Consider the following 14,959-nt stretch of genomic DNA (forward strand, 5'->3'; position numbering starts at 1 on the left):
TATACAGGCACTGTGTTAGGAAGGTCCTGGTGATACCTACATATATAACAAAAGAGCTTTTCTGTTTGATTATTATTCACTTATATCACAAATTCCCAAAGACGAATAATCCGAACAAAACTCATTTAAAAACTTTTACTATTTGAAACATTTTTTTCTGGGCCTTTTATATGATTTCTTTTAATTTGGGGGCATTTGGTCATACATTATTTACATGTGGTTGATTTAAAATTCGCTTGAGAAACTTGTGACCATGTGCTTCTTTAGTTCCTGGGCTTGGGGCCCAGTCAGTAGAAGTCCTGATCTCTTTCCTCTGTTCCTGTATTTTTCATTTCTTTTATCCATACTCCTTTATCTTTTCCTAGTTCTGCTATGCCAAATAAGAATGGCAGATGTTACTAACTTTCCTTAAATATTCAAAGCATTTTATGCTGAATGCAGGTAAATTATTCAAAGAATTTGGTAAATTAGGAAAATATAAAATATTTTAATGAGATATGAAGAATTTTCTAGGTAAGACTTTATGTCATTTTCATGGTGTTTTACTTTTTTAAAATTATTGCTGCTATTGTTTTTTTTTTTCCTTGTTTAAAGTTTCCATTTTTTGTGAGACTTTTCCCTGTTTATTAAACAAAAGTAAGTAGTTTTTTAAAACTCATTTTGGAAATGATTAACCATTTTTAAGTTGAATTAAGGCAGGAAGTTTTTTGATCTAAGGGGGGCTTACTTAGATAATTACTATTTTATTTATAAGATTTGACTTCATATATAGCCCGCTTTCTGAGCACAGCTCATAGTAAACCTATTAAAGTGGGATTGTAATGTAAATGCTATTTTTTGAAATTGAACTCAGGTTTTAATATAAGCACTAAACTGATTATGAAATCTATAGTTTGAAATGTGGTTAAAATATTTGCCTTTAAGTTGATCATTATTTCCATGTTTTTTGGAATATCTATTTTATTTTTACTTGAATAGTTCCTTTCTTCTTCACCTTAATGTTTCCCTTTATTAATTAGGAATTATAGGAGCATCTGGCTCCCATAGCCTTTATAATATGTTTCAGTGAGATTCTGAAATGTGATTTACTAAAGAAGAGCAAAATCACTCGGATTAGTGGCAGTTTGCAATTACTGACAAAGTTTTGTTGTAGTTTCTTATATTCTTTCTTATCTTTTTTTTTTAAGCATTCTGTGCTCTTTCCTGTGAAAATATTAGATATTTCAACCTAGCAATCTTATGCAAAATGGAAGTGAAACAGGAGGGGAAAAGCTGAGTCAAGAAAGAAAAGAGAAGGAAAAAACACTACTTGCTCAGCCCCTTCCACCACACTGTGCAGGGCCCTTCTCCGTATTACCTGCCTCATGCTCCACTTTACTTTTCAGAGTCTTCCTGTAGTGGGTTTTGTATTTTGTGTAAAGTTTGTATTTTTAATGAATTTGGGGGTGGGGGGGGAGAGGCTGTAGATGGTTTATGGTACCATAGTGGAACTGGAACTTTGACTTGTTTTTTTAAGAAACCTCGATAGAATGTTTTTTTTAAGCATGGGGAAAAATATTTTGTCTTTCACCTTATAAAGCTAATGGCTTTCACATATTTTTACTTAGATCTCAGAACATATTTTGAACACTTAACTGCATCCTAATTTTGCTTTGTCTCCATTAAAGAAGCATCTGGAAATGTGTTTTTTTCTTTTGGATCTTAGAGGTGGGTTTTCTCAACTTATTTCTTTCTGCATTATGTAGTATCCCTAGTAATTTGGTATCCTTATGATTTCTTATCAAAATAAATCTACTTTAAATATTTGAATTGTTAAGAAGCTGGTGTATGGCCCAGCAGAGAACTGCCAACCCACGTGCTAGTGCCTGGCTTCTTATCCTTATGTTGGGACTTGTTAGTGTGAAAGAACAAAGTGAAAGGCACTCTTTGTTGCCATGTTTTCTATAAAACTAACACTTTCAAAAGAATGTTTGGGGCTTCCCTGGTGGCGCAGTGGTTGAGAGTCCGCCTGCCGATGCAGGGGACACGGGTTTATGCCCCGGTCCGGGAAGATCCCACATGCCGCGGAGCGGCTGGGCCCGTGAGCCATGGCTGCTGAGCCTGCGCGTCTGGAGCCTGTGCTCCGCAACGGGAGAGGCCCCAACAGTGAGAGGCCCGCGTACTGCAAAAAAAACAAAAACAAAAGAATTTTTGTGCCTGGCAGTGTAAAACTTGGCACCTAGAAAATAAGAGGTTCTTGACTCATAGATGTATAAGGACACTGTGAGTCCCTCTGGAGCTACTGAATTACTCTGTCATAGTAATTCTCCTAGTTCATTCATTTTTATTTTGTCCTCTTGGAATTTTTCCATAAAAGTTTTTTTTGTTTTGTTTTAACCTAATCATCAGGTCTCTTACTTCTGTGGGTGTGCAGTTTGAATTGAGTTTTTGTTTTTTGGGTTTTTGTTTTTTTTTTTTTTATATATTGTTGGATGCTTGCTCAGAAAGTACTGTGGGATATTTGTGGGGGACATTTCCCTTGGGAAATTTATGTCACTGCGCTGTCTGTGCTTGTTTGACAGCTGTTCTGTCACTTCTAACTTTATTATTAATTCAAAAAGTTATAAAGCCATATGTGAGCAGCTGTTCACTTTTCATCAGGACAAAATAAGAAGGCAAGGACCCAAGTATAATATTATCAGGAGTGATTTAGGTTAGATTGTAGGAATAATTTTCTGGCAGTTACGATATAGTGTAACTTATTTAAGAGAGTTATGGAATTAAAAATAATTTTAAAGAGCATAAAATAGTATTTGTTGAAAGATGAGAGGACTTGAAAGATGAAATACTGACTGAAGGTAGGATAGTGAACCAGCTAGTTTGTGAATTCCTGTTCTAGTTCTAGGATTTTATGATTTCATGCTGGCGCTTATTCTCTTACTGACTAATTTTCCCATGACTTTCTGTGCTTTAAGACTCTCCTATGCAATACTATTTTAAAGCCAATTTATATTTATTTTTATTAGGTATCTTAGCTATACAGAGACCCATCACTTATTTGGCATTCAGGTGCTAAATTAAAATGCAAAACTTGTTTGCCCTTATTTTAAGAAATGTAGGAATCAGACAAAAAGAAAAAGAATAGAAAAGTTATGGTAATTAAATATTGTTCATGAAACTACCAATGTAATGGCTTGATTGTCCTTTATCTTTTGTCATTAGTCCTTTAAAATATGACTATTCATTGTAATCATCTTTCAGACATTTAAATAAAATAATAATAATAATACCTACCAAGTATTTATTAGTTAACATGTGCCAGGCAAAGTGCAGTTAATGGAATATTTACTATACTGTTAGATTCTCACAATAATCCTGAGAGCTTAGGTTTTATTGTCCCCTATTACAGATGAGAAAGAAGTTTAGAGAGATGAAGCAAATTGCCCAAAGTGATACAGTAACTAGTAATTTCGTACAAAAAAAATGTATGAAGTTTTTAAAGCGCAGAATATAGAATTGTGTATATATTATGATCTCAATGAAAACTCATGCACAGGCATTTGAAAGACTAGAAGGTACTACACCAAAATACTAAAAATCGTTACTTTTAGGTGTTGGGGAAATAGGTAATTCTTATATTGTCCTTTGTAATTTCTTATAGGCTGCACTTATATAATGGCTATCCTCACAGACATGTGAGGTGGGAATTGCTATTATTACTTTCATATTCTAACAGCTTGACGTAAGTCTTTCATGTATGCAACATTTTCCAAATCTCTGTCCTCACTATCTCACATATTTAAGAATATCTTAACCTATTTTATATTTTTTCAGTAGTTTTTGTATTAATTTGTGTGAAGACAGATATTTTATGTCTTTAGACAAAGACTGTGTTTTTAAAAATACTTTTCTTATTCCTCTTTCTAGATTAAAAATATTTGGAGATATTATTTCACTTACCTTTGTGTGCTTACAGTCTCTAAGACAAGTTGAGCACATAGAACACATTTCCCAAAGTTTACTGAATTTCTTTCCCTTGTAAATTCCAACCACGGTACAGTAATTGGAGACTAATTCCTTAATTTTCAAATATGTTTTTTTTCTCTTTTAATGTAACTTTCATTTACACAATTGCCCAAGTCTGAGTCTTGACTGTTACCCTTGATTTCATTTTCTTTTTTTACCGTCTCCTCTCCAAATCTCATTAATTATCAAGACTCATTGATTAGCCTTGTTTAATATAGTTTTTATCCTTTTTTGTTTTCTCCATAGCCCTACTGCTACTACAGTAGTGCAGATAACCAGTCTCTTATAGGAATTACTGTAGAAGCCTCTCCTCCTCACCCTCCCAATTCTAATCCCCACTCTACTTTATAACCACAGTGGTCTTCCAGCAGTCTGATCATGTCATTTCCCTGATTAAATTGCTCTCCATTGCTCTCAGGATAAAGTCTAAATTTCTTGATGTTTTATGAGTCTTCAAGGTCTGATAGCTCCATATGCTGGCTAACCTCTTTTGTTTCTACTCCTCTTCTGGCTCTCTAAATTCTAGCCATACCGAATTACTTTTTTTTTTTTTTTAACATCTTTATTGGGGTATAATTGCTTTACAATGGTGTGTTAGTTTCTGCTTTATAACAAAGTGAATCAGTTATACATATACACAGGTTCCCACGTCTCTTCCCTCTTGCGTCTCCCTCCCTCCCACCCTCCCCATCCCACCCCTCCAGGCGGTCACAAAGCACCGAGCCGATATCCCTGTGCCATGCGGCTGCTTCCCACTAGCTATCTACCTTACGTTTGTTAGTGTATATATGTCCATGCCTCCCATTCGCCCTGTCACAGCTCACCCTTCCCCCTCCTCATATCCTCAAGTCCGTTCTCCAGTACGTCTGTGTCTTTATTCCTGTCTTACCCCTAGGTTCTTCATGACATTTTTTTTCTTAAATTCCATATATATGTGTTAGCATACGGTATTTGTCTTTCTCTTTCTGACTTACTTCACTCTGTATGACAGACTCTAGGTCTGTCCACCTCATTACAAATAGCTCAATTTTGTTTCTTTTTATGGCTGAGTAATATTCCATTGTATATATGTGCCACATCTTCTTTATCCATTCATCCAACGATGGGCACTTAGGTTGTTTCCATCTCCGGGCTATTGTAAATAGAGCTGCAATGAATATTTTGGTACATGACTCTTTTTGAATTTTGGTTTTCTCAGGGTATATGCCCAGTAGTGAGATTGCTGGGTCATATGGTAGTTCTATTTGTAGTTTTTTAAGGAACCTCCATACTGTTCTCCATAGTGGCTGAACCAATTCACATTCCCACCAGCAGTGCAAGAGTGTTCCCTTTTCTCCACACCCTCTCCAGCATTTATTGCTTCTAGATTTTTTGATGATGGCCATTCTGACTGGTGTGAGATGATATCTCATTGTAGTTTTGATTTGCATTTTTCTAATGATTAATGATGTTGAGCATTCTTTCATGTGTGTTTGTTGGCAGTCTGTATATCTTCTTTGGAGAAATGTCTATTTAGGTCTTCTGCCCATTTTTGGATTGGGTTGTTTGTTTTTTTGTTATTGAGCTGCATGAGCTGCTTGTAAATTTTGGAGACTAATCCTTTGTCAGTTGATTCATTAGCAAATATTTTCTCCCATTCTGAGGGTTGTCTTTTGGTCTTGTTTACGGTTTCCTTTGCTGTGCAAAAGCTTTGAAGTTTCATTAGGTCCCATTTGTTTATTTTTGTTTTTATTTCCATTTCTCTAGGAGGTGGGTCAAAAAGGATCTTGCTGTGATTTATGTCATAGAGTGTTCTGCCTATGTTTTCCTCTAAGAGTTTGATAGTTTCTGGCCTTACATTTAGGTCTTTAATACCTTTTGAGCTTCTGTTTGTGTATAGTGTTAGGGAGTGATCTAATCTCATACTTTTACATGTACCTGTCCAGTTTTCCCAGCACCACTTATTGAAGAGGTTGTCATTTCTCCACTGTACATTCCTGCCACCTTTATCAAAGATAAGGTGTCCATATGTGCGTGGGTTTATCTCTGGGCTTTCTATCCTGTTCCATTGATGTATCTTTCTGATTTTGTGCCAGTACCATACTGTCTTGATTACTGTAGCTTTGTAGTATAGTCTGAAGTCTGGGAACCTGATTCCTCCAGCTCTGTTTTTCGTTCTCAAGATTGCTTTGGCTATTCGGGGTCTTTTGTGTTTCCATACAAATTGTGAAATTTTTTGTTCTAGTTCTGTGAAAAATGCCAGTGGTAGTTTGATAGGGATTGCATTGACTCTATAGATTGCTTTGGGTAGTAGAGTCATTTTCACAATGTTGATTCTTCCAATCCAAGAGCATGGTATATCTCTCCATCTATTTGTATCATCTTTAATTTCTTTCATCAGTGTCTTATAATTTTCTGCATACAGGTCTTTTGTCTCCTTAGGTAGGTTTATTCCTAGATATTTTATTTTTTTTGTTGCAATGGTAAATGGGAATGTTTTCTTGATTTCACTTTCAGATTTTTCATCATTAGTATATAGGAATGCCAGAGATTTCTGTGCATTAATTTTCTATCCTGCTACTTTACCAAATGCACTGATTAGCTCTAGTAGTTTTCTGGTAGCATCTTTAGGATTCTCTATGTATAGTATCATGTCATATGCAAACAGTGACAGCTTTACTTGTTTTCTGATTTGGATTCCTTTTATTTCCTTTTCTTCTCTGATTGCTGTGGCTAAAACTTCCAAAACTATGTTGAATAATAGTGGTGAGAGTCGGCAACCTTGTCTTGTTCCTGATCTTAGTGGAAATGCTTTCAGTTTTTCACCATTGAGGATGATGTTGGCTGTGGGTTTGTCATATATGGCCTTTATTATGTTGAGGAAAGTTCCCTCTATGCCTACTTTCTGCAGGGTTTTTATCATAAATGGGTGTTGAATTTTGTCAAAAGCTTTTTCTGCATCTATTGAGATGATCATATGGTTTTTCTCCTTCAATTTGTTAATATGGTTTATCACACTGATAGATTTGCGTATATTGGAGAATCCTTGCATTCCTGGAATAAACCCCACTTGATTATGGTGTATGATCCTTTTAATGTGCTGTTGGATTCTGTTTGCTAGTATTTTGTTGAGGATTTTTGCATCTATTATGTTCATCAGTGATATTGGCCTGTAGTTTTCTTTCTTTGTGACATCCTTGTCTGGTTTTGGTATCAAGGTGATGGTGGCCTCGTAGAAGGAATTTGGGAGTGTTCCTCCCTCTGCTATATTTTGGAAGAGTTTGAGAAGGATAGGTGTTAGCTCTTCTCTAAATGTTTGATAAAATTCGCCTGTGAAGCCATCTGGTCCTGGGCTTTTGTTTGTTGGAAGATTTTTAATCACAGTTTCAATTTCAATGTTTGTGATTGGTCTGTTCATATCTTCTATTTCTTCCTGATTCAGTCTTGGCAGTTTATGCATGTCTAAGAATTTGTCCATTTCTTCCAGATTGTCCATTTTATTGGCATAGAGTTGCTTGTAGTAATCTCTCATGATCTTTTGTATTTCTGCAGTGTCAGTTGTTACTTCTCCTTTTTCATTTCTAATTCTATTGATTTGAGTCTTCTCCCTTTTTTTCTTGATGAGTCTGGCTAATGGTTTATCTATTTTGTTTATCTTCTTAAAGAACCAGCTTTTAGTTTTATTGATCTTTGCTATTGTTTCCTTCATTTCTTTTTCATTTATTTCTGATCTGATTTTTATGATTTCTTTCCTTCTGCTAACTTCGGGGTTTTTTTGTTCTTCTTTCTGTAATTGCTTGAGGTGCAAAGTTAGGTTGTTTATTCGAGATGTTTCCTACTTCTTAAGGTGGGCTTGTATTGCTATAAACTTCCCTCTTAGAACTGCTTTTGCTGCATCCCATAGGTTTTGGGTCGTTGTGTCTCCATTGTCATTTGTTTCTAGGTATTTTTTAATTTCCTCTTTGATTTCTTCAGTGATCACTTTGTTATTAAGTAGTGTATTGTTTAGCCTCCATGTGTTTGTATTTTTTACAGATCTTTTACTGTAATTGATATCTAGTCTCATGGTGTTGTGGTCGGAAAAGATACCTGATACAATTTCAATTTTCTTATATTTACCAAGGCTTGATTTGTGATCCAAGATATGATCTATCCTGGAGAATGTTCCATGAGCACTTGAGAAAAATGTGTATTCTGTTGTTTTTGGATGGAGTGTCCTATAAATATCAATTAAGTCCATCTTGTTTAATGTATCATTTAAAGTTTGTGTTTCCTTATTTATTTTCATTTTGGATGATCTGTCCATTGGTGAAAGTGGGGTGTTGAAGTCCCCTACTATGAATGTGTTACTGTCGATTTCCCCTTTTATGGCTGTTAGTTTTTGCCTTATGTATTGAGGTGCTCCTATGTTGGGTGCATAAATATTTACAGTTGTTATATCTTCTTCTTGGATCGATCCCTTGATCATTATGTAGTGTCCTTCTTTGTCTCTTCTAATAGTCTTTATTTTAAAGTCTATTTTGTGTGATATGAGAATTGCTACTCCAGCTTTCTTTTGGTTTCCATTTGCATGGAATATCTTTTTCCATCCCCTTACTTTCAGTCTGTATGTGTCTCTAGGTCTGAAGTGGGTCTCTTGTAGGCAGTATATATATGGGTCTTGTTTTTGTATCCATTCAGCCAATCTGTGTCTTTTGGTGGGAGCATTTAGTCCATTTACATTTAAGGTAATTATTGATATGTATGTTCCTATTCCCATTTTCTAAATTGTTTTGGGTTCGTTATTATAGGTCTTTTCCTTCCCTTGTGTTTCTTGTCTAGAGAAGTTCCTTTAGCATTTGTTGTAAAGCCTGTTTGGTGGTGCTGAACTCTCTCAGGTTTTGCTTGTCTGTAAAGGTTTTAATTTCTCCATCAAATCTGAATGAGACCCTTGCTGGGTAGAGTAATCTTGGTTGCAGGTTTTTCTCCTTCATCACTTTCAGTATGTCCTGCCAGCCCGTTCTGGCTTGCAGAGTTTCTGCTGAGAGATCAGCTGTTAACCTTATGGGAATTCCCTTGTGTGTTATTTGTTGTTTTTCCCTTGCTGCTTTTAATACGCTTTCTTTGTATTTAATTTTTGACAGTTTGATTAATATGTGTCTTGGTGTATTTCTCCTTGGATTTATCCTGTATGGGACTCTCTGTGCTTCCTGGACTTGATTAACTATTTCCTTTCCCATATTAGGGAAGTTTTCAACTATAATCTCTTCAAATATTTTCTCAGTCCCTTTCTTTTTCTCTTCTTCTTCTCGAACCCCTATAATTCGAATGTTGGTGCGTTTAATGTTGTCCCAGAGGTCTCTGACACTGTCCTCAGTTCTTTTCATTCTTTTTTCTTTATTCTGCTCTGCAGTAGTTATTTCCACTATTTTATCTTCCAGGTCACTTATCCATTCTTCTGCCTCAGTTATTCTGCTATTGATCCCATCTAGAGTACTTTTAATTTCATTTATTGTGTTGTTTGTCGTTGCTTGTTTCATCTTTGTTTCTTCTGGGTTCTTGTTAAATGTTTCTTGCATTTTGTCCATTCTATTTCCAAGATTTTGGATCATCTTTACTATCATTATTCTGAATTGTTTTTCAGGTAGACTGCCTATTTCCTCTTCATTTGTTAGGCCTGGTGCATTTTTATCTTGCTCCTTCATCTGCTGTGTGTTTTTCTGTCTTCTCATTTTGGTTATCTTACTGTGTTTGGGGTCTCCTTTTTGCAGGCTGCAGGTTCGTAGTTCCCGTTATTTTTGATGTCCGTCTCCAGTAGCTAAGGTTGGTTCAGCGGGTTGTGTAGGCTTCCTGGTGGAGGGGGCTAGATCTTGTCTCTAGTGGGCAGGTCCACGTCTGGTGGTGTGTTTTGGGGTATCTGTGGACTTAGTATGATTTTAGGCAGCCTCTCTGCTAATGGGTGGGGTTGTGTTCCTGTTTTGCTAGCTGTTTGGCATAGGTTGTCCAGCACTGTAGCTTGCTGGTCGTTGAGTGAAGCTGGGTGCTGGTGTTAAGATGGAGGTCTCTGGGAGATTTTCGCCGTTTGATATCATATGGAGCTGGGAGCTCTCTTGTGGACCAGTGTCCTGAAGTTGGCTCTCCCACCTCAGAGGCAGAGCCCTGACTCCTGGCTGGAGCAGCAAGAGCCTTTCATCCACATGGCTCAGAATAAAAGGGAGAGAAAGTAGAGAGAATTAGTAGAAGTAGGAAGAAAGAAAGAAAGAAAGAAAGGAGGGAAGGAAGGAAGGAAGAAAGAAAGAAGAAAAGAAGGAAAGAAAGGGAGGGAGGTAGGAAGGAAGGAAAGAAGGAGGAAAGGAAGGAAAAAAGAAGGAAAGAAGATACAGTAAAATAAAATAAAGTATAATAAAGTTATTGAATTAAAAAATAATTATTTAGAAAAAAAAGGGACGGATAGAGCCTTAGGACAAATGGTGGAAGCATAGCTATACAGACAAAATCGTACACAGAAGCATACACCCTCTCAAAAAGAGGTAAAGGGGAAAAAATCATAAATCTTACTCTCAAAGTCCACCTCCTCAATTTGGGATGATTCCTTGTCTAAAGGAGAGAGGGAGGGAAGGAAGGGAGGAAGGGAGGGAGGGAGGGAGGAAGGAAGGAAGGAGGGAAGGAAGGAAGGAAGGAAGGAAGGAAGGAAGGAAGGAAGGAAAGGTATGTTTGAGTTATTAAAATTAAAATTAATTATTCAGAAAAAAATTTTAAAAAAAAAAGGACGGATAGAACCCTAGGACAAATGGTGGAAGCAAAGCTATACAGACAAGATCTCACACAGAAGCATACACATACACATTCACAAAACGAGGAAAAGGGGAAAGAATCATAGCTCTTGCCCTCGAAGCCCACGTTCTCAATATGGGATGACTCGTTGTCTATTCATGTATTCCACGGATGCAGCGTACATCAAGTTGACTGTGGAGCTTTAATCCGCTGCTTCTGAGGCTGCTGGGAGAGATTTCCCTTTCTCTTCTTTGTTCTCACAGCTCCAGGGGCTCAGCTTTGGATTTGGCCCTGCCTCTGCGTGTAGGTCACCTGAGGGCGTATGTTCTTCGCTCAGACAGGACGGGGTTAAAGGAGCCGCTGATTCGGGGGCTCTGGCGCACTCAGGCTGGGGGGGGAGGGAGGGGCACTGCGTGCGGGGCGGGCCTGCGGCGGCAGAGGCCGGCGTGACGTTGCACCAGCCTGAGGCGCGCCGTGCGTTTTCACTGGGAAGTTGTCCCTGGATCCCGGGAAGCTGGCAGTGGCGGGCGGCCCAGGCTCCGCGGAAGAGGGCTGTGGATAGTGGCCTGTGCTGGCACACAGACCCCTTGGTGGCGGCAGCAGCAGCCTTAACGTCTCCCGCCCGTCTCTGGGGTCCGCGCTTTTAGCCGCGGCTCGCGCCCATCTCTGGAGCTCCTTTAAGCAGCGCTCTTAAACCCCTCTCCTCGCGCACCAGGAAACAAAGAGGGAAGAAAAAGTCTCTTGCCTCTTCGGCAGGTCCAGACTTTTCCCCGGACTCCCTCCCGGCTAGCCGTGGCGCACTAACCCCTTCAGGCTGTGTTTGAGCCGCCAATCCCAGTCCTCTCCCTGCGCTCCCACAGAAGCCCGAGCCTCAGCTCCCAGCCCCGCCCGCCGTGGCGGGTGAGCAAGACAAGCCTCTCGGGCTGGTGAGTGCCGGTCGGCACCGATCCTCTATGCGGGAATCTCTCCGCTTTGCCCTCAGCACCCCTGTTCCTGAATTACTTTTATTTAGTTCTCCTAATGTATAATGCTTTTTTTTTTACCTTTGTCTTCTCCACGGCATTTGCTGTTACTTTCAGCTGACTAATTTCTGTGTTTATTAGATCCCACCTCATATGTCACTTCTGAAAAGCTTTTCCAGACCGTCCATTTAAACTCTGTGACTACCCTTTTAGCATATACCAGGCTTTATAGTAATTGCATAATTATGAAAGTATGCCTTTTTAAGGAAATATTCCATCAGGTCAAAAACTCAGTATGGGGAGGAACTATTTTTTTCCCAGGAACCAGCATAGTATGAAATAGGCATTTAGTCAGTATTTAATAGATTGATAGATGTTTCTGCAGATGACTTTGCCTCAAATTTTCCTGAGAGTCTAGAGATGTTCTGACATAATGCCCTTAGTCTTAAACTTTTTATCTTTTACTCTCCTTTCCTATCACTGCTTGGGGGGATAAATACTTAACTGAAATATAAAGTGGAATATATAAGTGCAGTAGAAGTAGAGGGGTATTAACTATCTTTCAAAAAGTTTAGTGATGAGAAAGGAGGAGGTATAATATTAGGTAGAAATAATATCAAAGTAAGGTTGTTTTGAAGGATGGGGAGAAAAAGGAAATATTTGTAGGCTGAGGAAAAAATATAGTGAAGAATATAATGAAAGCAGGAATAGAGAGACAGTTGGTGAAGCAAGAGCCCCGAAGGTCAGGAGATAGGAAGGGGATAGGATTGTTTCACTTTTCTGCTGGTTCTTACAGCCTTCAGGGCAATGGACCAACTCCTCAGTATAGACTACTAGTCCATGCAGTGGCATTGGTGTTTTGGCCTGTTCCATGTCCAGTGAACATTCAGTTTTCTGGTAAGAGCATCTTAATTTCTCTTGAGGAACACACCTTCTTCAGCTCCTGGTCCAGCTGACACTGTTTGCTACTATTCCCTGATCCCTAACTAAAGAGATCATTTTTTATGATATGGACTTCCTTTTATTTTGGTGATTTCCATGTGTGTTCCATGTGAGTTTAATATCTTATATTAGGTTCTTTTAAATGACTCTTTTTAAAGATTTTTTAAAAGACTCATTAAAAACCAAACACACTCAAATGTATTAAATACCAAATTTTATCATATTGCCAGGTTTATTTAGTTTCATATATATCTGAGAAAAACATCCATTTATAGCCATTTATAGGCATATCATTGAATTTTGTTTTAAATGCTATTAATTAGGAAGGATATAGTTATGTACTAATCTTGAAAATTTTATCTGTATGTGTGCTTATTAAATTAGCTTAACTAAATATTCTGCTATAGTACTCAAGGTATAACTCAAACATGCTCCAAGGTATGGAATAGCTGTTTCTCATGGAACATGTTCTCCAACAGAGCATGCTGTTCTCATTGTATAATAGTTGCATAGTAACAACTGAATAGGTATCACGCAGCATCATAACAATAACATAGTGTAATTTTAGTTCTTATAAGTTGCTTCCCTGACTTGTGTATCTATGATAGTTATAAATACAGCTTTTATCCATTTTATATATATATATATATATATACACACACACACATACTGTCCCTCTATGTATGCATGTATGCATGTGTATGCCTGTATGTGTATGCATGTATGTGTGTATTGTGGGTATGTATATATGCCACTCTTAAAAGGCATAAAAATAAACTCTACTGATTGAATTAAACCACTATCCAGTAACCTCATTGCCAGATCTACTGACCATTTCTTTTTAATTCTTTCTACTTTCTGATCTATTAATTTTTAATAGTTGTTGACTACCCTCCTTAAAAATTTCTTCCCAGAATGTTTATTTTCATGAGAGGTATGCTAAAGTATTTAGAAGTGTCATACCTGCAGCCTACTTTAAAGGTTCAACAGAAAATTTAAAAATTGATAGTGTCTGGCCTTACATTTAGGTCTTTAATCCATTTTGAGTTTATTTTTGTGTATGGTGTTAGGGAGTGTTCTAATTTCATTCTTTTACATGTAGCTCTCCAGTTTTCCCAGCACCACTTATCGAAGAGGCTGTCTTTTCTCCATTGTATATTCTTGCCTCCTTTATCAAAAATAAGGTGACCATATGTGCATGGGTTTATCTCTGGGCTTTCTGTCCTGTTATATTGATCTGTATTTCTGTTTTTGTGCCAGTACCATACTATCTTGATTACTGTAGCTTTGTAGTATAGTCTCAAGTCTGGGAGCTTGATTCCTCCAGCTCTGTTTTTCTTTCTCTAGATTCCTTTGGCTATTCGGGGTGTTTGTTGTTTCCATACAAATTGTGAAATTTTTTGTTTTAGTTCTGTGAAAAATGCCATTGGTAGTTTGATAGGGATTGCATTCAATCTGTAGATTGCTTTGGGTAGTATAGTCATTTTCACAATGTTGATTCTTCCAATACAAGAACATGATTTATCTCTCCATCTGTTTGTATTATCTTTAATTTCTTTCATCAGTGTCTTATAGTTTTCTGCATACAGGTCTTTTGTCTCCTTAGGTAGGTTTATTCCTAGGTATCCAAAAATGGGCAGAAGACCTAAATAGACATTTCTCCAAAGAAGATATACAGATTGCCAACAAACACATGAAAGGATGCTCAGCATCACTAATCATTAGAGAAATGCAAATCAAAACTACAATGAGATATCACCTCACATCAGTCAGAATGGCCATCATTAAAAAATCTACAGACAGGGCTTCCCTGGTGGCACAGTGGTTGAGAGTCTGCCTGCCGATGCAGGGGACACAGGTTCGCACCCTGGTCCTGGAAGATCCCACATGCCGCGGAGCGGCTGGGCCCGTGAGCCATGGCCGCTGAGCTTGTGCATCCGGAGCCTGTGCTCTGCAACGGGAGAGGCCACAACAGTGAGAGGCCCGCGTACCGCAAAAGAAAAAAAAAAATGCTGGAGAGGGTGTGGAGAAAAGGGAACCCCCTTTTTATGGGCCTCTCACTGGCCTCTATCTGACATTGTCCCTATTTTCACATTTCTGGATCTCATCCATGCTTCAAGAGTTGGCTTTCAGATTTGCCTTCCAGCTGGGAATAATCTTTTCTTCCTGGGATGTCCCAAAGTCTTTTTCTCTTTCTTTGTTATTGTGGTTAGTATGCTTTCCATTGTACTATAGTTATTTATGTGCATGTTACTGGTAGTTGTTAAGTTCTTTAAAGTCTGGATTTATGTCTTATCTATTTCCTGTGTACACTATAT

At 37.9% G+C, this 14,959-nt stretch overlaps 1 protein-coding gene across 2 annotated transcripts in view; it reads left to right on the forward strand.

Moving 5' to 3' along the window:
- The window catches only part of SPATA5 (spermatogenesis associated 5), a 334,167-nt gene that overhangs the window by 64,309 nt on the left and 254,899 nt on the right, over positions 1–14,959 (forward strand). The window lies entirely within an intron of this gene.

The sequence above is a fragment of the Monodon monoceros genome, unplaced genomic scaffold, assembly GCF_005190385.1.
Source record: "Monodon monoceros isolate NGI ecotype Baffin Bay Population unplaced genomic scaffold, NGI_Narwhal_1 Super_Scaffold_20, whole genome shotgun sequence".
Taxonomy (NCBI): Eukaryota; Metazoa; Chordata; class Mammalia; order Artiodactyla; family Monodontidae; genus Monodon; species Monodon monoceros.